Source organism: Vipera ursinii (genome assembly GCF_947247035.1).
Source record: "Vipera ursinii genome assembly, chromosome: 5".
NCBI classification, from domain to species: Eukaryota; Metazoa; Chordata; class Lepidosauria; order Squamata; family Viperidae; genus Vipera; species Vipera ursinii.
Genome location: NC_139518.1, coordinates 78,244,063 through 78,271,799, shown reverse-complemented (window position 1 = coordinate 78,271,799; position 27,737 = coordinate 78,244,063).

Sequence of the window (27,737 nt, the reverse complement as noted above, 5' to 3'; positions counted from 1 at the left end):
ATTAAGGAAGTGCAACTTTGATATCAAAGGACTGACTTTGACTAACTTTGCAGCTGACAACTTGCAAAACCTAAACCATTTCACACTAGAAAATCTTACTGTATTGGCTATTGGCAGTGCTGGACCGGTGCTCATCTCTGTTTCAAAGCTGAAGAGCCAGCGCTTGTCCAAGGACATCTCCGTGGTCATGTGGCCAGCATGATTAGATGCCAAAGGCACATCGAAAGCTGTTACCTTCCCACCGTAGTGGTCCCTATTTTTCTACTTGCATTTTTACGTGCTTTCAAACTGCTAGGTTGGCAGAAGCTGGGATGAGTAACAGGCGCTCACTCTGTTACGCAGCACTTGGGATTTGACCCGCCAAACTGCCAACCTTCTGATCCACAAGCTCAGCATCCTAACCCACTGAGCCACCGCATTCCTACTATCTATCTATCTATCTATCTATCTATCTATCTATCTATCTATCTATCTATCTATCTATCTATCTATTATTTTAATCCCATTTATATCCCTCCCTTCTCCGAAGACTCAGGGCGGCTTATGTTTTCTGAGGTTTTCGCGGGTGTTTGTATGTGGATCTTCGGTCATTCGGTTTTTTCCCCACGTAGAATTGAAGGTGTAAGAGCATGAAACGTTGCTCTTACACCTTCAATTCTATGTGGGGAAAAACCCAAACGACCAAAGATCCACACATACACACACACACACACACACACACACACACACACATATATATAGTATATAGTATTTGTGTATGTATGTATGTATATGTATATATAAATCTCTCAAGTACTATGTCATTCCAAAATGAGTTAAATTTCAAGAAGTATTTTTAAACACAAATTGAACAACCCTAGCCTACGGCATCGAAGCTTCAACTTCTCTTCATATCTCATTTAGGTAAAACACTTCTTAAATGTTCAAAGTACATTTTTCCACTTCAGTATAAAAATGTCATCATAAATCTTGCCATGTAGGTAAGAGAGTTTCACAGGAACTGTGCAGTGCAGCACAAGAGTAAGGCATGACCATTATAGATGGTTATGAACTACAGTTCCCACAAACCCTAACACTTGGCCACATTAGCTACAAGTAATAGAAGCTGAAGTCCAAATTCAGAGGGGACTTGTGAAGAAAAAATAATCTACAGCAAAGAAAAGAGACACCCACATATATGTGGCTTGTTGATCTTTTAAGATTTTTTTCATTTTTTAAAAAAAAAACATTACTAATTTTAATTCTATTTTTGCCAAGCCTTGCTGGATGACATCCCAGTTAATTGTAGCAGCCAAACTATACATGTTAAAAGCTAGATAGTATTCCCCTACTCACTTTTATAAATTGCCTGTGAATGTACAGTATGGGGAAATGTTACTAACATATGTACATGGACAAAATATTTTGTATACTTAAATTTAGTTGCTGCTGTTGTTTTCCTTCGTAGCTTTAGCTAATCCTAGCAACCCGGCAGCAACCCGGTTACCTTTTCAAAGTATCCTTGCATGATAGAACTGCACTATTTTCAGGCCTTTCCAAGAGAAGAGGGCAGGGCAGGGCAGGGGAGAGGAAAGCAGAGGAGAGGAGTACTGGAAGTTGGCTTTAATGTACATACTATACATACATAAGGGAAGCAGTAAAAATAAACTCTAGGACTTCTTAAAAATATGAGCAACCTGTGTATCTTTTTGGAAGATTCATCTGGACTTGAAGGTAATTCCATTCAGCATGCAGCTCCAAAAGTTGTGAAAATTCATTCCAGTTTGATTTGCTTCCACGCTTTTATCTTTTTTCTTGGACTGAATGTGAATTAGTGAGAACTCCTATCTATTAGGGACATGGTGGCTCAGTGGGTTAGGACGCTGAGCTTGTCGATCAGAAGGTCGGCAGTTTGGCAGGTTGAATCCCGAGTGCCGCGTAACAGAGTGAGTGCCTGTTACTCGTCCCAGCTTCTGCCAACCTAGCAGTTCGAAAGCATGTAAAAAATGCAAGTAGAAAAATAGGGACCACTACGGTGGGAAGTTAACAGCATTCCGTGCGCCTTTGGCGTCTACTCATGCCGGCCACATGACCACGGAGACGTCCTCGGACAAGCGCTGGCTCTTCGGCTTTGAAACGGAGATGAGCACCGCCCCCTAGAGTCGGAAACGACTAGCACGCATGTACGGGGGAACCTTTCCCTTTCCCTTACCTTACCTATCTATTGCCTAGTTAGGAAGAACTCTTATCACACCTGCATACAATTCCTTTGGGTACCCAAAAAGGGAAGGAGAATTTTTGACAAGCAAAAAGTACACTTACATCTTTGAAATGCACAAATGAGCATCTGAAACAAGGTCCGTGCCGACATTCAGTCAACTTAAATGCAAGCTTTTCCCTGGAACTGACTGAGCAGCACGCTTCATGGAATACCAGGGAAACCTTCTCAACCGTGTAGCAGAACAATCCTTCCTGTATGTAGAGGAATATCCAGTCCAGGAGTTGGCTAGGCAGAATTATCCTTCATGATGTTCTTGTTTTATAATGTGTGGTGCTTTATTAAGAATAAGTCAGGGAAAATATGAAGCTTGATTCCCCCTTGCACCGTGAGCCTAGAGAAGGTTGCTACTTCATCCTGCCAAACATATACATTGGCCCCAATATAGGTAGCCCTCAATTTATGACCACAACTGAGCCCAACATTCCTGTTGTTTGTTAAGTGAGTTTGTCCCATTTTACAACTTTTCTTGCCACATCTGTGAAGTGAATCGTTGCAGGTGTTAAGTTAGCAACACGGCACTTAAGTGAACCTGACTTTGCTTGTTGGAAGGTTGCAAAAGGGCAACCATCATAAATACGAGTCAGTTGCCAGATGTCTGAATTTTGATCACATGATCTTGGGGATGCTGCAGGGGTCGTATGTGTGAAAAATGGTCATAAGTCACCTTTTCCAGTGCTGTTGCAACTTCAACCAGTTGCTAAACAAACTGTTGTAAGTCAAGGATGACCTGTATAGTTTTAGGTCATGGGGCGAACAATATATTTCTCAAGGCCCAATCAGATGACCTGTAAATTGGGCTTGACTTAGTGACAGCAGAACAGTTTAAGAATAACACATAAAATCAAGGATGGAAAATAATAATAAAAAAGATAAAGGAATATATATGTAGACCTCTCTTCTTTTGCCGTAGTCCCTCTTCATTGTTTATCTGTAATTTTTTGGTGCACTGAATTTACTGGGTTGTTAAATGGAGATCCTGTCATTTGCTCAAATCTCTCTCTTGATGACAGAATGACTCAAACATAAGGACTGTTCAGTTGCATGGAGATGACAGCAGCATATGGTTCCACAGGTGGTAGCTTGCTCAGATGAGTAATTTCTTCTCGTGTACCCTGGCTCTCTTGAAGGCAAGTCTTAGGGAGTGCCCGTGTGAGTCGTCAATTTGAAATGGTAGACTTTCCAAAATATAATGTGATAAATTTTATCCATGTAGATTTAACTTTAAATTTTAAATTTTAATTTGTTTTAATTGTGAGCTAGTCTTAATTTAATTCTATTTTAATTGTATTTATTGGTATTGTTTAATTCGCCCTGCAAACCACCCTGAGTCCTTTGGGAATAGGGTGGTATATAAAATAAATAAATAAATAAATAAATAAATAAATAAATAAATAAATAAATAAATAAAATAGAAGACAGAAGTTGCCCTCAACTGATCTTTATTTTTATTTTGTTTAGTATTAAACAGCATTCCACTTCAAGATAATCCTTAAAAAGATAATGAAAACAAGTTATATTTATCTGACACAACAGAAGCAGGAGAGGCTGTACACAACCCATACTGATGCTTGAATGCAATACTTGGGACCAGTTGTGGGCTATATGGAGGTAGGTTTTCCCTGTAATGGCAGCAATCCTAGTAAATGGTCTTTCCTACACCACATCCCATTGCTGATATATTTTAGTGGGTTTTTTGTTCAATTAAACACCTATATGTTTATTTCTCTAATCAAACTGCAGATGCGTCATGGCGAAACCGCGCCCACCCCATTGCCAGCAATGGAAAAAAGTTACAATACATTGTGACACATCACATGACGTTGCAAGTTTGAAACCACTGCTCTAATCATAGCGGCCTTACACACACACATAGAAAGAGAAAGAGAAAGAGAAAGGGAAAGGGAAAGGGAAAGAGAAAGAGAGGTGTTATTTTGCTTTTCTTCTTCATCCTGACACTATATACATTGCTGCAAAATATTGTATTGTATTATGGGAATAACATAGATGAGGAAGAGGCTTCCACTGAATCTTGACAAAGCTGAGTGGTTTTGGGCTTTAGCTGAACCCACATCCCTTTCCCAACAACAGGTGGTTTCTGCAGGGGAGATCAAGCTGCAGGGAAGATCAAACTTCATATTTTACCTGATTTATTTTTAATAAAGTGCCACAAATTATAAAGCAAGAACATCAAGAAGGTAATTCAGCTACTGATGATGTGTTGTTGCGCTAGTAATCCTGCTCAGTACGAGAGGAACTGCAGGTTCAGACCTTTGGTGTACGCGCTTGGCTGAGGAGCCAATGGGGCGAAGCTACCATCTGTGGGATTATGACTGAACGCCTCTAAGTCAGAATCGCCCCTAAACGTAATGATACCGCAGCGCCGAGGAGCCTCGGTGGGCCTCGGATAGCCGGGCCACCACGGCAGAGAGCCGTCTGTCACGGGAGCGGACCACGGCCGGAAGGGGGCCACCTCTCACCCGCGGTGAAACGTACGTTCACGGGGAACCCGGTGCTAAATCATTCGTAGACGACCTGATTCTGGGTCGGGGTTTCGTGCGTAGCAGAGCAGCTCCCTCGCTGCGATCTATTGAAAGTCAGCCCTCGACACAAGCTTTTGTAAAAAAGATTAAAAAAAGAAAGAAAAAAAGAAGGTAATTCAGCCTTCCAACAGCTGTTTTGGGGGCTGATACAAACAACAACAACAACATATGAGCTCAGACTGTGTCCCTTGGACAAGAGGCCATTGAAACTGTAGCTCATGTCCTGCTATACTGCATGTTCTTTAAGGACTCACATGCTCAATTTATAACACCTTACCTAATAAAATATCTGGGAAATGCTGGTCTTTTTTCTGTGTAAGTACTGTTATCTTTGAATGAGGTCAAATTTTGCTAAATGCTGTGTGTAAAATTAGACAAATTGTAATTGCCCACTGAGAATTCATCACCAATTGCAATATATTATTTGGTCTTTTATTTATTTATTTTTACTATTATTATTGCTTCAATGCTTTTATTTGCTGGTCTGTGACTGTAACATAGACTGATAATTCAGCTGAGCCATCTCCTGGATATTGCTTTGGAATATCCAGGAGATGGATATAATAGGAAGCATTGTGACATTAACTCTGAATGGGCAGCCTTTCCACATGTAGATCAGAGACATCATTCAGTATGTTTAATGTCAAAATATTTTTACTACATGCTGTATTAGACCTTTCTCTCCTTTAATGGCAATCTTTAGTTCCTTCAAGTTGCCTTTAGTGTCCAATTTTTAAAGTTTTTTTTAATGAATCCAAAACAGAAGCAGTTTTCCATGGGATGGATTATTTAAAATTAATTCCAAAACCTTATTTCAAATTTATTTGGACCCTTAGTCTCTTTTGTATCTATCTAAAATCAAAGTTTTAACCACCCCTTTTCTGTTTATTGTAGTATTTTTTTGAGTCCTTAAACTGGAATTTAAAACTTCTTTCACTGAGGATTGAAGGACTGGGGCTGTAAAACTTGTTGATCCAAAGGTTATAGTTAATATCTGAAAATTTTAAAAAAGGAAATTATGTGAAACCAGTATCCTTTCCAAGGTGCCAAATGCAGGCTGAGGAAGATGGCTGTTCTTTTATATCTCAGAGCTCAAAACCACAGTCTCACAGCTTCCTTGTATAGAGTACTTATGACTGATCTCAAATCCTCTCCTTCTCTGGAGAGGAATTATGAAGATCAGTCTACTTGCCAGCTCTTCTAGCCACAGTTGTCAGCTCTACGTTTTTGCAGTCTCCAGCAGGTTTTGAGCTTTGAGATATAAAATAACAGTCATCTTCCTCAGCCTGCATTTGGCACCTTGGAAAGGATACTGGTTTCATATAATTTCCTTTTTAAAACATTTTATGTCAGAGCATGCACAGTCTTATTGCACTGATATAACCCAGGAGTAAACACAGTAAACAGTGGTCTATATTAAATGGTTGTTTATCTTACATTAGCAGTGGCTCAGTGGGTTAGGACGCTGAGCTTGTCGATCAGAAGGTTGGCAGTTTGGCGGGTCAAATCCCGAGTGCCACGTAACAGAGTGAGCGCCTGTTACTTGTCCCAGCTTCTGCCAACCTAGCAGTTTGAAAGCATGTAAAAATGCAAGTAGAAAAATAGGGACCACTACGGTGGGAAGGTAACAGCGTTCCATGCGCCTTTGGTGTCTAGTCATGCTGGCCACATGACCACGGAGATGTCCTCGGACAAGCACTGGCTCTTCAGCTTTGAAACGGAGATGAGCACCGGCCCCTAGAGTTGGAAACGACTAGCACACATGTGCGGGGGAACCTTTACCTTTACCTATCTACAACTGGGGTGTCAAACTGCCAGCCCGCAGGCTGGTTTTATCATATTGAATCCGTGTCCACCCCATTGCCAGCAATGCAAAAAGAATTGCAATACATCGCTACACATCACATGACGTGGCGAGTTTGACATCCATGATGTACAATATCATACACCAGGAACAATATACATACACGTGTTAATACAGCAGGATCCAACACACAACAGTTACAGCAGGAAACAGAAGAGAGAGAACATATCTGCAGAGCCTTCCCTTTTATACAAGGCTCTTAAAGAGTTACAGAGCCTGCTTGCTGTTAAAGAGACACAGAACCTGCTGAGTCATTCCCATCATTACATCTTACATTACATCAGCTGGTTAGGTTTTAAATCATTACCTTGACATTTTATTTGCCATTTCTTCTTCCATGGATGGTGCAACCAGTAAGCTTCCAACTGCAGTTCAAGTGATGGTTGCCATCTTGAAGGCCTTACATTGCATGAGTTAGATTATTTTGGGGACCATCTTTCTACAATGCTTTCTACCTGTCCCACCAGACCTTACATTTGCTTATAGAAGTGTGCTGGTACTTCATGGTACTTATCTTGGGGACAGCATCCCTTAGAAATGTCGATGGCCTTGACTTTACTATCCCTTTCAAAGATTGTGAAAATCTGACTGTTCACTCAAACCCAGATTATTCATTTTTGGAGTTTGGAGTGGATATATGGTATGAGTTTTTATTGAAGGGCCTGACCTGGGTTTTTGTGTGTAATGATTGTTGATGTTACTACTTTTATTTGCCATCCAAAGTTTCTTTTGGTAGATGTGTGGCCTTATAAATGTCAAGGTAATGTATGTGTACATTTTTATTTTATAACTACTGGAAATTGTTCTGGGTTTTTTTTGTTTTTAAAAAAGGTAGTAAATTAAATCTTTAATAAATAAGAACAGGATAAACTAAGGCCACAGCTGATTTAACCCCAGAGAAAACTGCAACAGTGAAAACTAATTGGTATAATTAAATTTAGATACTAAGGTTGCCACAAACCTCTGATTACATTCTTAATCAGAATAGGGAATCTGTATTCCACAGCCTTCCTGCTTTTCTTTAGTTGATATGGAGATTCTATGTTGTATCTCATTCCCTGCAATTTCAGGTTCTCTGCATATCTCCTTGCTGCTTTTCTCACTTTCAATATGTTCTGAGCATTTTTTTTATTTCCCCAATTTTCACAATGTTTCATCTCCACACGTTTGGGAAGCTGACTGTTGTTCCCTGAGGTAGTGGCCTGAAGACACTTAGCTCCCTTTGTGGAACATGATCTGCTGCTTGAATACAATCTCATCTTCCCTATATGTTAAATTAAAATTAAAAGAGAAACTTTTCAATGGAGTAATAGGTCAAAGATGCTCAGCTGGAAATCAGGAAATCCAAGCAGTTCAAATGTATATAAAGATTTATTGTAAGCTTAAGCTCTCTACAAGAATCTGAACTACTGGCTTCTGGTTTGCGCGTGTGGCGCTTCCGGATGCGCAGGGACAGTGTGCTTCCTGCTGTCTGTTGTTTCGCCTTTGGAGGACCCTGAAAAGGGTCAAAAATCACACTGCAGGGGCGATTACCGAGAGGAGGACTTCCCTGCAATCGCAGAAGGGCGGTAGCCCTCTGCTGGAATCCAGGATCATCTCCTTTGGCCCGAAGAAGAAGAGACCGGCCATAAAGATGGCCGATCACTAAGCCGCTCCCTGCTGAAAGCCAAAAGTACTACCTACCACTAAGAAGAAATCTGAAGGACCTGGTTGAGCTTTTACTTTTGCTTTTTCCTTAATCATCTTCCTGTGGGACTTTCTTGAAAATCTCCTTCCCCTTGTTTTGAGAAAACGGTGAATATCTACTTTGGGAACAAATCTTAAAGCCTCAAAGTTACAAAAGAAATTCAATTAATTTAGCAAAGAGTTTAAGTAATTTCATCTGTATATACTGAAAAGCTTCTTTTTGTTACCGGGGATTCACTATCCCATTTTCTCTCTAAACTGTGAATTAAACAAAAAATTTAGACTAATTTTACAAAAGTTCTATATTAATTTGGAAAGAGAAAAAGAAAAAAAACCCTCTTACATTGCATGTTATATGTTATTGATGACATCTTGTAGTGAAACCTGGTGCAGCAAGTAAATTTCCTTTTTCTGTTGTGAGAGATGACTGAATAACAAAGCTGTCGAAGATAAGTGTGGGAACACCTGGCACTGATTACAACTCTTCATGAGGTGGAAAATCTTTGACTATTATTAAAACAGTCTCCATGGAAGATTTAACTGCAAACAACAACAAAATGGATGAATACATCCCGCCACTTGATTATAAACTGATACTGGATACGATCTTGGCAATGACAGAACAAATTAAAGCCAAACTGCAAGAAAAATCTGACAACTTAAAGCCACCAAATCAAACTCTGAATTAAAATAAGGAAAAGATAACCCAAAACCAAATAGAAGAAGTGGAAACTAACATCAAAATAAGAAATTTTAAAGAACAACAAAAGCAACCTACAGAAACCTTAAAGTCCAAACTTTAATGGTAACTACAAAACTTACAAGCCAAAAAACAACAGCACCTGAACAAAGCAACATCAAAAGTGAAGACACTAAAGGCCTCCAAATATGCTATATTGAGAATTCAATTAATCCAGTGACAACCATAATACCAGCTACTACTTTCTACTTAACCCAAATAGAATTGGAAGTTCAAAAAGACTTGACTGATTTAATGACAACTATATTATATCAACTACCAAAAACCAAACTATCTAAGCAAAAATACAATGGTTACAAAGAGGACATCTCACTTGCAAAACTGACATTTGGATACACTCCCTGGATTCAAGTAAGGGGTATAGGAAGAAAGGAAGATACATTTGAGAATTTAAGGATACTAAGAGCGAAGTATGATTGGCACAAAAGGAAGCCAAGAGTTAGATTTAAAAAACTGAACTTGTTTTTCTTTTGGGATTCCTAAAGATAGACTATAAAAATATCTTTCTATGGATCAAGGGGATCTCAAAAAAACAACAACATTGATTTTACATTTAGCTTTTAGATCTGTAAAGGAAATATAACTCCGAATCATATTATAGAATATTCAGTGGCTATTTTTAAACTATAGTATAGAAGCTAGAATTTTAAGATGAAAACTAGACTTTAATGGTAAAACATAGGAATGTTTTGTAATGACCAATATAAGTTTTCTAGACAAAAGAACTATTCTTTATTGAAATAGGGAATTGTGGGTTACCCAAAATTAAGCTTTCTTCTATATACTATAGGCTATTCTAGAATATCCTATTGCAATTAGATAAAAATTAAAAACAGGATATTGATATGTATTACTGAAAATATATCTTGAATTTTATTGATTGACTGGGCTATAACTAGAAATATACTAACTTGTTTATGTTGACTATGTAATCACTAAGGGAATTAGAGAGGGCATTTCTGTTGATGTAACCTGAACTATTTACAACTGGTTATTTTTTATTTTAACTACCCAGCCGCCATATTGTTTCACAAATACATCTATATGTAAATATTTTTAAAAATCAATAAAACTTGTACTTAAAGAAAAAAAGAATCTGAACTACTAACAGTCAAGAGAAATTAGCAGAAGTTAAGAATAGAAAAGAATTCAAGATGGGCTGGACTTGACTGGATCTCCTACATCAAACTTTTGAGGACTGAAGGCTATTGAGTGACAATGTATCCATGCTCTAAACTCTAAACCTCTTTCGCTGAGCTTGTCGATCAGAAGGTCGGCAGTTTGGCGGGTCAAATCCCGAGTGCTGCATAACAGAGTGAGCATCTGTTACTCGTCCCAGCTTCTACCAACCTAGCAGTTCGAAAGCACGTAAAAATACAAGTAGAAAAATAGGGACCACTACCATGGGAAGGTAACAGCGTTCTGTGCGCCTTTGGCGTCTAGTCATGCCGGCCACATGACCATGGAGATGTCCTCGGACAAGCGCTGGCTCTTCGGCTTTGAAACGGAGATGAGCACCAGCCCCTAGAGTTGGAAACGACTAGCACACATGTGCGGGGGAACCTTTACCTTTACCTTTAAAGTAATTACTCCATGAGTATTTGATAATTTTGGCCTTCTGATCATATTTAAAATTGTAATTTGGTGACAAATTTTGCATGGGTTCTATGGGGGTTTATGTAGTTTTTGAAGCAACTTTGACACTTCCTTGATGTAGAATGGACAAAGATTCTTCAAGAGAATCTTAACACCCATTTTCTAACTTCTTCCCCTTCTTCAAAATGGTGCTGGAGCTGCTAGAATAAAGAGACATAAAATGATATTGCAAATCCAATGTCCCACTTCGATTTTACCATCTTTTAAAACTGAAACCCCAAACCCACACATACATTTATAGCAAGCAGCCCTGAACCTTTTGGGCACCAGGGATTGGTTCCAGTGGTGGGATTCAGCCAGTTAGCACCAGTTCAGCAGAACCGGGAGTTAATTTTTTGTTGCCCAGGCCCAGAGTGGACTTCTGGAAGCGGCATCCATACAGAGAACCAGTTGTTCGCATATTTAAATCCCACCACTGATTGGTTGCTTGAAGAGAGGTTTTTTCCTCAATTGGAGGGGGCGTGATTTCGTGTGCTGCCTGCATCCCACATGTGTGTGAAGGGGCTTTGCTAGTCTGCATGCCCCAGTTTCTGGCATGGCACAAAAATGCCGATCTCCTGCAACTTTGTGGTTTGGTGAAGATTTTTTCCATGGGGTAAGGCAGTGGTGGGATTCAAATATGTAAACAACTGGTTCTCTGTGTGGATGCCACTTCCGGAAGTCCATTCTGGGCCTGGGCAACAAAAAATTAGCTACTGGTTCTGCCAAAGTGATGCAAACCAGCTGAATCCCACCACTGGTGTAAGGTAGTATTATAATTCTCTGCGGATGGTAGGCAAGAGGCAGTTCAGCACTATGTAATTCAACAAGATCTTTCAGTGCATTGACTGTCAACTTCAAGGTTAATAATTTTTCCTGTTGAAGCCACAGTGCTTTTCTACTTGCATAGAAACTGACAATCATCTTGTTTTGGAATTTGTTAACACAATACTAGATTGTGGTATATACAGGATTTCTTTCATTTGCCAGCCAATTTGTGTGTGTATTAATGGCAGACAGACAAATATTTCATTTTCTGAATTTCATTAATTTTCTTGTTCAGGTCATCCTTAATAATGTTTTGTGCTCTTTGGTGTGGTATATTCTATTCAAAATATGATTTGGGCAAAAAGTGGTACAGCAAAGGCATTCCAAGGCCTGGATGCAGGAAACAACATATAATAGTAATTTCTATTTTCAATTATTTATTGCCCCCCACAAGGATAGTTTTAGGATTTTTATCATCCCAAAAAGGATGAGAGAAATTATTACCTCTGAAATTTTCTGGTCGCATCATCAATATGCTCCATATTTCTAGAAAATATAAATTAACAAGCTTGTGAACAAAATCTAACAGGTTTACTATGAGCTATGGTTTCCATAAAGAAATGTTGTTGGGCTCCAGGCAAAACAGAAAGTTCTAGAACCCACTTTAAGGAGTTTCTTTGGGCTTATTGTGTACAAAAGTGCAGAAGAGGCATTTTCAAAATATCTGAAAGTTACTGAGGATGGGTGTCAGAAGCCACAATTTGTTTTTGCCAAGATCTAAAGAAGTCCTGTCCCTCAAGGAAATAAAATGTTTAATCTTTAAGTTCCAGCCTTACTAGAAGAAGAAAAACCTGATGGAAATTCCTGAGGAGGGGGTTGACAAGGGAAATTAAATACCATCAGTAATGTTTGTGTCTGCCACTAACAGAAATATCTGAAATGGGGGAAGAAGCCCCATTGAAGAGTTGAAGAGCGAGTCTTCAAACAGCGTCCCCAAATGTCTTATCCTCATGCTCAGATATGCAGTGATAGGAATCTGGTCTATAAGCTTTTCTCCATAATCTCAACCACCAATAACAACTTATTTTTGTAAAATAACAAGGGATCACTATAGTTTTCTTTAAAATCAGTTTAGCATTCAAGTATCCTGAGTTAGTTTTACCTTCTGATTATTAAAATTGGTATTTATTACAGCAACTGTGCAAACACATCATGACCTCTCCACATTCTTATAAATATTCTCTCATGACAAACTCCTATGAAATGTTTTACTTCATTTATGTGTCTTCTCTTCCCCCCAAAACCCCAAAATAATCGCCTTTCCGTGATTATTGTATTATTGAAATGGAATGTCCTGCTTTGGCTCAGCTGATCAATTCCATATTAGTCACCTGCTCCTGCAGGAGGAAACCAATTGAGCTATATGAAGTCTAAAAAGGATTTCATGCTCTTTTATTTCTTCCTATCTCTTTTTAAAGAGATTTTCTTCATTACACAAAGAAGAAATAATGTGCAAAAAGTGAGGTATTAGATGCAAATTAAACTGTTGAAGCCACTTCTTTCAATAGAAGTCAAGATATACTGTGACATATATACTTTAACCATTATTGAAATAAAGCAGTTCTTAAATTTGTGAATTCAGCCAGTTATATGCTGGTTTAAGTTGAATATCACCTGCAGAAATGTTCATAGAAGAGAATCTTTTTGTCCCCTTGCCATAGAAAGGTTAAAGGAGTGATGACAGCTATTATTTAGTGATGACAACCATCATGATTGTATGAAATAACTGTATTGACTGTGTGTGAATGTTGAAGCATTTTTAAGAAATAATAATGCTAATAAAACCCATCACGACACTTTCTGTAGCAAACTTTGAAAATGGGCTGAATCAACTTCTAGAGATCACAATAGCATTGGGAGATGTCATATTCTAAACCTCCCAGACCCCAAATTTTTATTTGGCTTCTTAGAAAAAAAAACACTAGACAAACGAAGGCTTTGCTTCCTAAACACCTTTGAGTGTGTATTATTGATTTTTGGTTGCTAATCACAAAAATAAGCTGTAATTTAACCTATCATACACCATTTTACAGAAACCACTGTTTTTACACAATCGTAATATCAACCCCTCAGTACCTGTTGGCTATGCTATACACTTAAAGAAACATACAATATGTAAAAAACATGTTGAGACTCTAGAAAGAGTTCAGAGAAGAGCAACAAAGATGATTAGGGGACTGGAGGCTAAAGCATACAAGGAACGGTTGCTGGAATTGGGCATGTCTAGTTTAATTAAGAGAAGGACGAGGGGGGACATGATAGCAGTGTTCCAATATCTCAGGGGCTGCCACAAAGAAGAGGGAGTCAAGCTATTCTCCAAAGCACCTGAAGGCAGGACAAGAAGCAACGGATGGAAACTGACCAAAGAGAGAAGCAATCTAGAACTAAGGAGAAACTTCCTGACAGCTAGAACAATTAACCAGTGGAACAACCTGCCTCCAGAAGCAGTGAATGCTCCAACATTGGAAGTTTTTAAGAGGAGACTGGACAGCCATTTCTCTGAAATGGTATAGGGTTCCCTGCCTGAGCAGGGGGTTGGACTAGATGACCTCCAAGGTCCCTTCTAGCTTTTTATTACTATTACTATTATTACTATTACTACTACTACTACTACTACTACTACTACTATTATTATTATTATTATTATTATTATTATTATTATTATTATTATTATTATTATTATTATTATTATTATTATTAATCGCACAGTCAGCCAGATATTCAGACTGGATTTGGCATTTTTGTCTACCTATCGAGTCCTCATCAAGGACCTGGGATAGGCAGATGTGGATGTTTGATGGTATTATAGATATTGTTGCAGGATGGAAGCAGTTCCTAGTAAGGCCACCTTTTGCAATTGACTAATGGTGAATTTGTCAATGCCAATGGTATTCAGGTGTGCTCCAGTTGTTTTGGGATTGCACCCAAGGCGCCTACTACTATTGATACTTCCTTGCCTTTGCTACAGTCTTTCTATTTTTATTTGTAGGTCTTTGTATTTTGTCATCTTCTCCAGTTCTTTCTCGTCTATTCTGCTGTCTCCAGGCACTGCCACATCCACTATCTGGACTTTTTTGTCTTTCTTATCGACAATTTTAAGTCTGGGATGTTATGTTGCAGGTGCTTGTCTGTTTGAATTCTGAAGTCCCAGAGCAGTTTAACTTTATCATTTTCTATGACTTTCTCTATTTTATGATACCACCAGTTCTTGCTTATAGGCAAATGATATTTCTTGCAGATCTTCCAATGCACCATTGTTGCTACTTTGTCATGCTGCTGCTTGTAGTCAGTCTGTGCGATCTTCTTGCAGCAGCTTACCAGGTGGTCCACTGTTACTTCAGCTTCTTTGCATAGGTGGCACTTACTGTCTGTTGCTGTCTTCTCAATTTTGACTTTGTATGCATTTGTCCTTAAGGCTTGGTCTTGTGCAGCCAGAATTAGTCCCTCGGTCTCTTTCTTCAACTTTCCTGCTCCTAGCCATTGCCAGGTCTTGTTATTATCTGCTTTCCCAGCTATTTTTTTTAATCTACTGGCCATGTAGTGCTTTGTCTTCCCATGCCTCCATTCTGTTCTTCATTTGGTCTTTCTTGTAGGCCAGTTTGGTCTCTCCAGTAGTCAGTAAGCCTTCCTGATATACTAATTTCAGTGCAACTTCATCATTATCCTTCAGATATTCTTCCAAATCCATTTTTTCTTCTTCAACCATCTGATGTACTTGCAGCATTCCACATCCACCTATTTGCCTTGGTAGATAGAGTCTGTCAATGTCACTGCGTGGATGAAGGGCATGATTCATTGTCATTATTTTTCTGGTCTTCCTATCCATTGCTTTTACTTCTGCTTGAGTCCAGTCCACTATTCCAGCTGTGTATCTAATGACTGGAATTGCCCAGGTGTTGATTGCCTTCACAGTATTTCCTCCATTGAGTTTGGACTTTAAGATCTTCTTCACTCTCTTGATGTATTCACCTCTAATCTTTTTCTTGACTTTGGTGTGCTTGATGTTGTCAGCTTCAAGGTTACCCAAATATTTGTAGTAATCTTCCTCATCCAGACTGTTAATGTTATTTTCATGGGGCATGTTTATTCCTTCAGTTTTCACTATTTTTCCTTGTTTGAGAGTAAGTGTGGCACATTTGTCCAAGCCAAACTCCATTGCAATATCTTGGCTATATATACAGAAAGTGTTCAGCAGTGATTCTATTTCAGATTATGTTTTTCCATACAGCTTCAGATCATCCATGTAAAAGAGGTGGGATAGTCTGGCAGATGTTTTTGATGTTTGATAGCCATGTCCTGAGTTATTCAGTATTGTTGACAGAGGAAACAGAGCAATAACAAATAGTAGTGGTGATAATGAATCTCCTTAAAAATTCCTCTCTTGATATTAACCTCTCCCAGTCTTTTTACCATTGATGTGCAACTGTGTCTTCCATTGTGCCATCAATCTTTGCACAAATTTTCTGATTTTTCTACTGACTCCTGTTATTTCTAGGCACTTGATTATCCAGTCATGTGGCAGAGAGTCAAATGCCTTTTTGTAGTCAGTCCATGCCACATTCAGATTGGTCTTCCTTTTCTTGAAGTCTTCCAAGATTATTTTATCTATTAGGAGTTGATCTTTTGTTCCTCTGCTATTGGGGCAGTTTCCTTTCTGTTTGGGTGGAAAGAGATTGTTTTCAACTAGATGCTGTTGTACTGCATCAGCTACCACACCAGTTAGCAATTTGAAAGTTGTTGATAAGCAGTTAATTGGCCTGTAGTTGCCTGGTGTTGCCCCTTTTGCTGGATTTTTCATTATTAGGTAGGTTTTCCCAGTTGTTAGCCACTTTTCAATTTCTCCTCCTTGTAGTATATTGTTGAACTGCTTGGCAATGAGTGGGTATATAACAGTTACAGTAAATGTTTCAACCAAAAACCATGCAGTTCATCTTCACCTGGTGCTGACCAATTTTTGATCTTCCTTGCTCTTTTTTCTACCGTTTTTGTTGTTATTACTAGTTTTTTTTCATTTCAACTTCTGTTTTATTTGCATCCACCTCTTTTAACCAAGCCGCATCCTTGTTGTCTTTCTTTGGGTTATCCCATATCTGCTTCCAGAACTGCACTATTCCTTCCTTGTCAGGTACTGACTGATTTATTGCAGTTTCTCCATTGATGGATTGGTAGAAATCTTTCTGAATGGATTGAAATTGGAGGTTCTGCCTATAATTTGCAATTCGAGCTTTGTATCTACTGATTTTCCTGGCTATAGCTTCCGGCGCGACTTAAAGACTTACCTATTCCAGCAGTCCGGCCTGGCCTGATAGCTCTGATAGCTCTAATTGGGGTCCCAGTTTGTTTTGTTTTGACTATTGTTTTTCAATACTGTTTCATTATGTTGCCTATCTTACTCTGTACACCGCCCCGAGTCCCTCGGGAGAAGGGCGGTTTATAAAAACAAATAAATAAATAAATAAATAAATATTTGCTGCTTTATTATTTCCAGTGCTTCCTTGATCTTCCTTGTTTCTAAGTGGTATTTATTGATTAGGTATTCTTTGGTCTTCTTGTTCTTCAGCTTCTTTTCTTTCATCTGTTCTAGCTTGCTTGCATGTGATCTTAACTTGCTGATCTTATTTTCTAGTCTAACCTTCCATTTTTGTGGTGCACTGTTTGTTTGTTTTTCTTCTTTGTTGATTTTGCATCCCAGGTATTCAGTTATAACTGCAGCTGTGCTGTACATTAGTTGGTTTGTTTCTTGCAGTGAATTAGTGCTTATACTTGATATTGCAGTATTTGCATCTTTTAATGCGTGTGCTAGCTGTTTCTTTGGAACAACCTTCAATGCAGGCAGCCTTATGCTGTTGTTTTTGTGCTGTTCTAGATGCTCAGTTATTCTTTGTTTTGATTCTTTTATTTCTTTAGTTAGAGGGCTTTGTTCTTCCTGAGGGAGAGGTGCCTGGTTACCAAATGAGAACAGTTGTATATCTCTGATGGATTCCTTCACTGCCAACTCCCCCTGGCTTGCCTCTACATTCTGAATTACTTCTGGCAAGGCTTTGATTTCTTTGCCCTGGGTAGACCTTTGCAGTTTGTCCAATTCTGTTTCTGTGAATACTTTATTTCATATTATAAATTGACATTGATCTGCTAGTCTCTGTTCTGTTATTTCTAATTCTGGATGTTGTTCTTTCCAGAACTGGTGCATTCATTTTAGATATCCTCTTCTTGTTGGACTTGATCTATAATAACAGATCATTATTTCTTTGTTTTCAATCACTGTGTATTTGCGACGGGTAAACACCTTTTCTTCCAGTAGTTCTTCAGCTGCTGGCCCTGGTTGCTCAGCCAACAGTCCTGAGTCCTGTAACCCATTTTTCACCAGATATCCAGGAACTCCAACATCTAATACAGACCTTGTTAACCTAGGTGACATCCAAGCCAGTATGGCATTCTGAAATTTATGTGTCACCATATTTTTTATGGGAGAGACACTCTTTGTGTGACTCCTCTGATGAGACCTACCCAGTATGGTTGAACCTCTGGTATAGCTCTCATCGTCCTCAGAATACACAAGCCCCACAACCATGTCAAGGTAGTGCCTCACTGGGGATGATGATGATGATTAAAATGTTGTTGAAGCACATTCAGTACGGTAACTACAACTAATACCTAAAAACAGTGGCTCTGCTTTTGGAATGCAGCTCAAACGTATCAAGTACTGTTGTTACATAGGTGAATGGGACAAGTCATGCAAGAAAGCTGCATTACCTTAAAAAGAAATGGCCACTTTGAAAGAATTTGATATCAGGTCAGAAAAACATGGCACATGAACCTCTTGTTGACCCAATAAAGATATTTTTGCCTCTGTTTCACATAAAACTTTTGTGAAAGCGTTGCATAAGGAAGATGAAGGTTTTCATTATTTGAGACAGATGTTTCCAAAAACAACTGGTGCCAAGTTCAAGGAAGGCATTTTTGTTGTCCACAGATCAAATATGTCATCAATGGCAAGCAGTTTGAAGAAATATTTTTGGAAAAGAAAATCCTTGAAGAGAAAATTGCCTGGAAAGTATTTGAAGTTGTTAAGAATTTTTCTGGCAATTACAGAGAACCGAACTACATTCACCTGTTTGACAAACTTCTTACAACATGCATGACCACGAAGTGCAATATGTCACTGAAGATTAATTTTCTGCATTCACACTTGAACCTCTTTCTTGAAAATGTAGGTGCAGTGAATGATGAACATGGTGAAAGTTTTCACCAGGACATTGGAAAAATGGTACAAGGGCAACTGGAATCCATCAAGTCTGGATGACTACAATTGGACATGGAAGTGAGATGCAAATGTAAATCAACAGCAAAATACTTTTAGCCCTGTTGAACTCATGCAGTTGTAGCAAACATTAAATAATTAAATATAGTATAGTAATTAAAAGTTAATTTCATATTTCTATGTGATACAGTCATTCTGAAATTATAGTTGTGTTCAGTTTGAAGGGGTCTATCTTAATCAACAAAGGTTTTTCAGGAAGCAATACTTTTTTGGAAAAAAATTGTCCACTGTAATGTGTTTGGATTTGATTCTAAAAGAAGTTTCAGATTGAGCAGGAACTTGAAATATCTGTTTCCAGAATTGGCAGATTCCTAAAGAAATGGCATAACTGCTTCACTGGGACCTCAATAGATGCTACATGTTCATTCATTCTAAGAGATTTTTTTTTAGAATCAAGTCTGAAGTATTGCATAACACTATGAGTTAATATAATCTACTTTGCAGAGCTTTGTCACAACTATCTATGAACAATGGACAATCATAATGGCAGTTTTTAAATCATTTTCCCTGGAACAATTCTAGTAACATCAGCAGAATAGTAGGAGATTATGGTGTGCCAGTAGTGAAGTTCAATGTGCCAGAAGAATAGATTTATTTATATATATCAAAATAGGGATGGGCTTGTTTAATAGTAGATGACTTGATATGGATCATTAAAGGTAACTGGTTTATCAGCTCTTGATTCTTTGCAAAACTATCCATAGCTTTAAAAAGATTTGGAGATATTCTATTTTCAAAGCTCTTTTTCAAATCCCATCCAATTCACAGTTCTAAATTTGTTTTTTTTTTTTTTTGGTTTGGTGCAATAAAGATCTTTCCACCCCAGCAAGTTCAAAAAAAAGAAAGAAAAAGAAAAAAAAAGATGCTAATTAACTTTCACACTTAAACTTCCAAGCTTACTCACTTTTAAACTTTTTTCTATTTGTCCTATAATTTATCCAGGGAGAAAAATCTTTGCAAGTTTGACAATTTGTACCAAAATCAGCTGGATGGAATGGAAATTCATAACACCTACCAAGAATTTGGCGCAGATGCAAACATGCATAATTTTTCAAACAAAGTGCAAAATAAAATAAGATAAAATAAACCACAACATATACAGGAGGCTGACAGTAATCCGCTACTATTTACATACTGTATAGGTTACACCAAAGAGTATGCTACATCAAGGATCCCCAACCCCTGGTCCATGGACCAGTACTGGGCCACAGCATGCCAGCAACGGGTCCGCACAAACAAGCAAAGCCACATCCGCAGGATGCAGGCAGCATACAAAACCACACATCCTCCGGTCTGCAAAAACCCTCTCTCCACGGAACTGATCCCTGGTGCCCGAAAGTTTGGGGACCTCTGTGCTACACCATTTCCCCAAAACTACTAAATCATCTAATAACCAAATTGTCTTCCCCTCTTTTTTCCCTCCCTTATGCTAATGTCACGGTCGGCTTGCTATGCACCCCGCACTCAACCAGACAGTAGCAAAGGGAGGGAAGGTATTGGAATGCAAGGGAGGTATCAGGGAGGGTAAAGGAATCTAAGTGTTTTATTATAATATTCATAATAGTAAAGTTGGAAGGGACCTTGGAGTTCATCTAGTCCAACCCCTTGCTCAGGCAAGAACCCTATACCATTTCAGACAAATGGCTATCCAGTCTCTTCTTAAAAAACTTCCAGTATTGGAGCATTCACAGCTTCTGGAGGCAGGTTGTTCCACTGGTTAATTGTTCTAACTGTCAGGAAGTTTCTCCTTAGTTCTAGGTTGCTTCTCTCCTTGATTAGTTTCCATCCGTTGCTTCTTGTCCTGCTTTCAGGTGCTTTGGAGAATAGCTTGGCTCCCTCTTCTTTGTGGCAGCCCCTGAGATATCGGAACACTGCTATCATGTCACCCCTCACCCTTCTCTTCAATAAACTACACATACACAATTCCAGCAACCGTTCCCTATATGTTTTAGCCTCCAGCCCCCTAATCACCTTTGTTGCTCTTCTCTGTACCCTTTCTAGAGTCTCGACATCTTTTTTACATCATGCTGACTTGAAGCCTGAGATAGATCCACGACTCCAGGTCATCAGCTAGGAAAGTCTGAGGCGGAGAGAACATTCCCCAAACAACAAGAGTGTAACTGATTGGCTAGATGAACACACAGTGTGGGAGGATTAGGGAAAAAGTTTTCTTATGTTGTTTGCGCATGAAATCGTTATAATTGGCTTTTTGCATTTCTGTACCCCTATGGAATTTTCAGTAATGCAATGGATGGAAAGTAATCAAGGAGAGAATCAACCTAGAACTAAGGAGAAACTTCCTGACAGTTAGAACAACTAACCAGTGGAACAACCTGCCTCCAGAAGTGGTGAGTGCTCCAACACTGGAAGTTTTCAAGAAGAGACTGGACAGGCATTTGTTCGAAATGGTATAGGGTTTCCTGCCTGAGCAGGGGGTTGGACTAGGTCAGGGCTTTTCAACCTTTTCACCCATTGTACCATTTTTAGGATATGGCAACATCCGAGCACCAGTAGTCGCCTAGCAAGATGTGAAAAACCTGATGACCAAAAAAAGTGGGGAAAAGTGATGAAGTACAGGTAGTTCTCGACTTACAACAGTTCGCTTAGTGATTGTTCCAAGTTACAATGGCACTGAAAAAAGTGCCCCCCAAGCCACAGCCGAGCAAGACAAATGCCTAGTGGTGCTCTTCCTCCTGTCCGAGGTTTTCATTGTTGTGAGCATTTCTGTTGAGGATTGGCAGTGGGGGTGGGGTGGAGGGTGTTTGGTTTTTATTCCCCCCGTCTGCTGGGTGGTTGCAGCAGGTTTTGGTCACTTCACATGACCCTGGGACACTTCACATGACACCCTGGGACATCATAAGTATGAATCAGTTGCCAAGCATCTGATTGTATCCTGGAGATGCTGCAACATTCCAGCTGATCAGCACTTCTTCTGGGCTCAGAAGTGCCAGGATCAGCGCTGAGCTGCAGCTGGAGCCTGGTGCTGATCCTGGTGCTTCCTCTGAGCCCTGACAGCCCTGAAGAAGCGTTGATCCTGGCACTTCCGCTGAGCCCTGACAGCCCTGCAGCTCCAGCCATCTCTCGCTCAGGCTTGTGTGGTGCTGCCGCCGATTCAGCTCATTCCCCTCCCCCCGCTACTACTTTTCTAGGATGGTCACGTACTACCTGCCAGGTGCCAATGTACCACAGGTGGTACCCGTGTCACTGGTTGAAAAGCCATGGACTCCAAGGTCCCTTCCAACATCATCATCATCATCATCATCATCATCATCATCATCATCATTATTATTATTATTATTATTATTATTATTATTATTATTATTATTATTATTATTCTCTTGGTAAAAAGATCTCCCAGGAGTTTCCTTTGCTATCTCAACCAGTGGGACAGTTGACAGCTTATTTAAATCCAAGGTTATTTTTTTTTATTTAAAAAGTTTTACAATACATTTTGACTTTAATCCCCCCCTCCCCCACCCCTATCCAACCCTCCCTATCCCTCTCCCCCACTCCCTCCTCCCCCCCCCCGACTTCCCAGAGGCATAAAATCGAAAAACAAACATAAACACCCCTATGTTATCAACAACAAACTATAAATTCTATCTCTCTCTAGCTCATATAAAATGAATACAAACAATATTAATATTACAAATAAAGTAGAAAAGAAAAAGAGGAAAACAGAAAAAGAGCTTTACTCAAAATAAATTTTCTTAATCCCAGTCCTTATTCATATTAATTTCAAGAAAAAAAGAAAAAAAAAGAAAAGAAAAAAACTTTCACCTGCTATTTACATTCTCCCACCTTTCTCTAATTTCCAAACAAATTCTCAGTTACACGCCAAAAGCGCCTATCTCTGTTAATCTTAATAATCTCCGATCAAACTAAACTATGATCAAAAATAGTTCTTGCATGTATCACACCAAATGTCTCGCAGTTCCAAATCATCCTTAAGTTCAAATAAGAGTTCAAATAAAAAGAGTATATAAAAAAAAAGATTTAGGCAATCTCTAAGACAACTTGTTGTTAATTAAGAGCTTACATACCCATTCTTAGTTCAACACATACTTTAAGTCCATAACCCTAATATGCTTTTCTAGCAAGCAAATAACATCAATCTTAAATTGTGTAAAATATTAAAAAAAACACCTTTCTTTCTCCTCTATAATAATTTTACTCCATTGACATTCTAATCTAAAAATTTAATCAGCAATCTTGACGCCCCAAAACTTTTGGAGCACCTCTGTCATGACCCCCAAAACTTCTTTAGACCGCTCTCCTCCCACATCTTCACTGTAAGCACACTTTGAAGATTCCATAACTTTCTGCTGGTCTTGCTCTTGCTCTCGTCTTGCTCTTCTTAAGGCGGCACGCGTCATCTTCTGGCCTCCTGCAGCAACCGATGAGACTGTGACTTGATCCCCTCCAACACCATTGTCCTCTGTCTGTCTATCTGCAACATCTTGAAGCTTTCCCACACCGTATCCTTTTGCAGGTTCCAAAAATGATAGGGGGGTTGCTTTTAACACATTACTATAAAAATCACGTGCCTGAGCCACAGTAACCAAACGGTGTCTTTTACCTTCGTACGTCGCCACCAATCCAACTGGAATCTCCCATCTAAACTTAATATCACGTTTCTTAAGTTCCTGTACTAGAAATGCAAAATCTTTCCTTCTCCTTAGGATCTTCGGAGGGATCTCTTTTAAAACCAAAACTTCTTGCTCAGCCACTACCAAATTAGTATCATAAGCAGCTTGAATGACTTCATCTCTAATTACTCTCTTTGTTAAATAGACCACCACATCTCTGGGTAACTTCCTCTGTCTTGCAATCCATGAATTTACACGAAAAACTTTGTCCATATTTCCCTCAATTTCAGATGCTGACTGGCCCAGTACCCCTTCCAGAGCCTCAGAAATCAGCTGTTTTAAATCTTCTTTACCATTCTCCTTTAAACCCCTAATTCTAATAGCATACTGCATCTGATTATACTGAACAAGGCTCAATTCTTCGTCCATTTTATCCCTTATATTTTCATTTTCTAATACCTTTGCTTCTAATATAGAGTTCTTTTGACTGAGATCCTCCACTTTTATATCCAGCTGTAGCACACATTCAGCTACGGATTCAACCATAGACAAGATGTCCACCCTCATTGCTCTCAGCTTCTCTTCCATCTTCTTCTCCAATTTCTCCATTTTCTCCTCCATTTTCTCCTCCAGCTTTTTCAACTTTTCATCCATCATATCAGACATCAATTGTGCATGCTTTCCAAGAGCGTCTTGTAAATCCTTAAGCGTCAATACCGGGGGAGATGCAGGAGGAAGCAAAGCTTGCAATGAGGTCTCTTGCACCAGGGAAGACCCTGCATTCCGAAGAGCTTTAGAAGTTTTAGCCGCCATCTTCCCCCACTTTCACTTATTACGCACTTTCACTTTAAAGCTATAAAATCCATTGAGCTAGAGAGTAAAAATAAAGAGTCCACTTCACCTTGACCTCCTGTACCGCTCTGCCTGCATCTTGATAATCAAAAGTATTTCCTTTTGGCAGGGGTGGTTGCTAACGCCTGGCTCTGCTCCAATAATCCCAGAGCAGAGGCGCTGCGCCGCTCAGAGCAACCCAGGCTTCGGGGGGGCTCATCCTTCAGCCGCCCAAGCTCTCAGCTCAGGTGGCCCCGGAGAGCTCAACCCCTACCTGGGGCCTCACCCCCTCCTCTTCTCCCGAGGAGGGGGCTTCAAATCCATCTAAACAGCTGATCGACGCTGTTTACGATGGAAAAACACAGCTGCGGAGTGGGCAGCCCGAAAACGGCTGTCTTCGGCGTCGCGTCGCCACCGGAAGTCCCAAGGTTATTTTAACCATGCTGTACATCTGATGAAATGAGTTGCAGCTCACAAAATCATGCTTTTAATAAAATATGTCTGTTGAAAAAAGTGCTACAGATTCCTTCTGATTCTTCTATTCTTGCAAAGGTTATATTCTTTTTTTGTCATTTGTTGCATTTGCTTTATTTGTTGAAATGTTTATTACTCTTTGTTGATTATAACCAATTTTATATTTATTGAAAGTTAAGCAGAATTACAGTGGATTTTTTTTATTGCTGGTGTAAATAAATATTTATTTACCTAGTTGTTACTCAAGATATATGACTTAGACCCCTGAGATTGCAAACTTGAAATTAACTAAATTCTACTTCATCTGCAGTTCCAAACATGAAATTATGCCAGGCCTTCTATGATCAGGACCTTTTAATCTTCAGAACTGAATTTTTCCTTCAATAAGAGGCAACATTTTCTATTTTCTTCTGCTCCTATAATCTAAAGGATCATCATCATATTATTATGGAAGATTCCCCATTTATCCATTTTTTCCTGACATAAAAAGCTTGGGAACATATGCATATGACACCTAAATTGCTTGACAATCATCCAATTCATCTAGTTAATTTGATTTCCACTATGCAGAATGCAACCCATTCAATTTGAGAATAAATTTAAATTGACAGCCCTTCCAACCTAAGAATGAAGAGAATTTATTCAGATTTTAAAATACATATATATCAGAATTAAACTTAAAATGTCTGCTTCTTGGAATATTGTCAGTTTCTTTCCCATTTTATCCCAAAAATGCTTTTTCAGGAGGCAACTGGACATGACCTAGAAGACTGTGAATCCCCATAGACTTTCCCATTTTAGTTACCTCTCTGTTTCTTATTTGCCATTATTTAACTTCCTTTGAATTCTTATTTGCCTTAATTCCTTTCTCATTATTACCCCTAATTTTGTTGGCCAGAGATATCATGGGGGAATGTTATTAACATTAACTAAGATACAGAATCGCTATATTGTAAATGGGATGTTTATACCTGTTTGTGATATAAGTGACATGCATTTGTAAATCAGCACTTGTCTGAGAAAGTCAGAAAACAATTATTTATTTTATTTATTTTTATTTTATTAGATTTATATACCGCCCGAAGGACTCAGGGCAGTTTACAGGGTATTTAAAACAAGAAATACAAAAGTTAAAAACAATTTAAAAAATTACATCAATCCCTGAAAAAAAGTAAAAACCCCAATTAAAATTAAAATTAAAAACTCTCAGCCTGGGCCGGAGAGCTCGAAGAGCCAGGTCTTCAGTTCCCGGCGGAATGAACGGAGGTCAGGGGCAGTCCTGAGCTCCACGGGCAGCTGGTTTCAGAGGGCAGGCGCACCCACTGAGAAGGCTCTCCCCCTGGGTGTTATCCGCTGGCAATCTTTTACCGGCGGCACCCTGAACAGACCCTTAGGTCCCAAAGGTGCTTTTTTTCAGGGAGCAACTGGACTTTCTTGTGTTTCTTTGTTTTCAACAGTGAAGGGACACAGGGCAGAAAACATCCTGCGACCGAGAAGGCTCCACAAACATTTGCACTTCTCAGGTGACCCTGAGGACACTGATAAACCTCCAAAATGGTTTCAATGACTCTCTAAAGCAGGCATGTCAAACTCGCGGCGTCATGTGACGTTGCGCGATGTGTCGGAATTTTTTCCCATTGCCGAAAATGGGATGGGCGCGTTTTCTCCGTGACGCTCCAGCCCATAGGCCGGCAGTTTGACACCCCTGTTCTAAAGGAATGAAAATGGCCATCTGTCTTCAAGCAATATAAATACTTCCACTCCCCACCATCTACTCAGAGCTGAAGAAGCTTCTTGGATGAGAAATGAAACATCTTTAAAAGAAACACAAGAAAGTCCAGTTGCCTCCTGAAATAAGAGCTTGAGTCTCAAACCCAGGCTGACAAGCTCAGAGTCTAACTGCTGAGCCTTCATTCCCCATCTATGTACATATATAATTTATAGAAGAGATCTACTGTGATTGTTTCAAAGTAAAATAATAATATAAAATAGAAGTGCATCATTTAGCTCTTTATTTTTTTAAAAGCATTTTGAGGTAGTTACTCCCAAGCCCCAACAGAAAACTTTACCCAGATTGTTGTGTAGTGAGTTCTTTGGAGGCAGGAAGCAAGACGAGAGGTTTCAAACAGGAACATTTCTTTATTGAGGCAAACAGGAATAGAACTGAATCAGAGGCTTCTGTGCAGCTACTTATATGGTTGGCCACTAGGTGGCAGCCAATAGGTTTAAAGGAATCCATTCCCACCCCAAATCATCTAATGATCTTCTTGGAGACTGCATGTCTGGCTAGTCAGCGACCATTACACAGACATCTCAATTGAGCAACCTTAAGCAGCATTCAAAAGACATGTGAAAACAGTACAAGTAAAATCCCAATACATTACACAGATAACTGTTGCTTTCTGCCAACTACTGGATGTTTTCATGTATCCAGAAAGGCCAAATAGCTGAATATTTCTTATAATAAGAACAGAAAGTAACAAAGTTATTGGCAGCTGTTAGGTCATTCTTTTAACTCCCCAACAATAATAATCTCTGATAGATTTATGCCAAGCGTGGAAATTAATCTTTACTTTCCAGACATTCTATCCCACATTCAGTAATGTGCTTATAACAGAACTTTACAGATGTGACACAGCTAGATGAGTTGCTTCATGTCAGATAGGAAATAAGCCATGGTTGCTTGTGGTGGATGGCAAATAATGAAATGACTGTGCTGATGTCATCGTATAAGTAATATATTGTGGTATGAAATTTATCCTTTTTGTCTACATCACTGAAACTTAAATTCCATTTGCTTACCTCTATAGCAGGGGACTTCAAACTAGGCTTTTTTATGACTTGTAGACTTCAACTCCCAGAATTCCTCAGCCAGGCACACTGGCTGAGAAATTCTGGGAGTTGAAGTCCACAAGTCATAAAAGGGCCTAATTTGAAGACCCTTGCTCT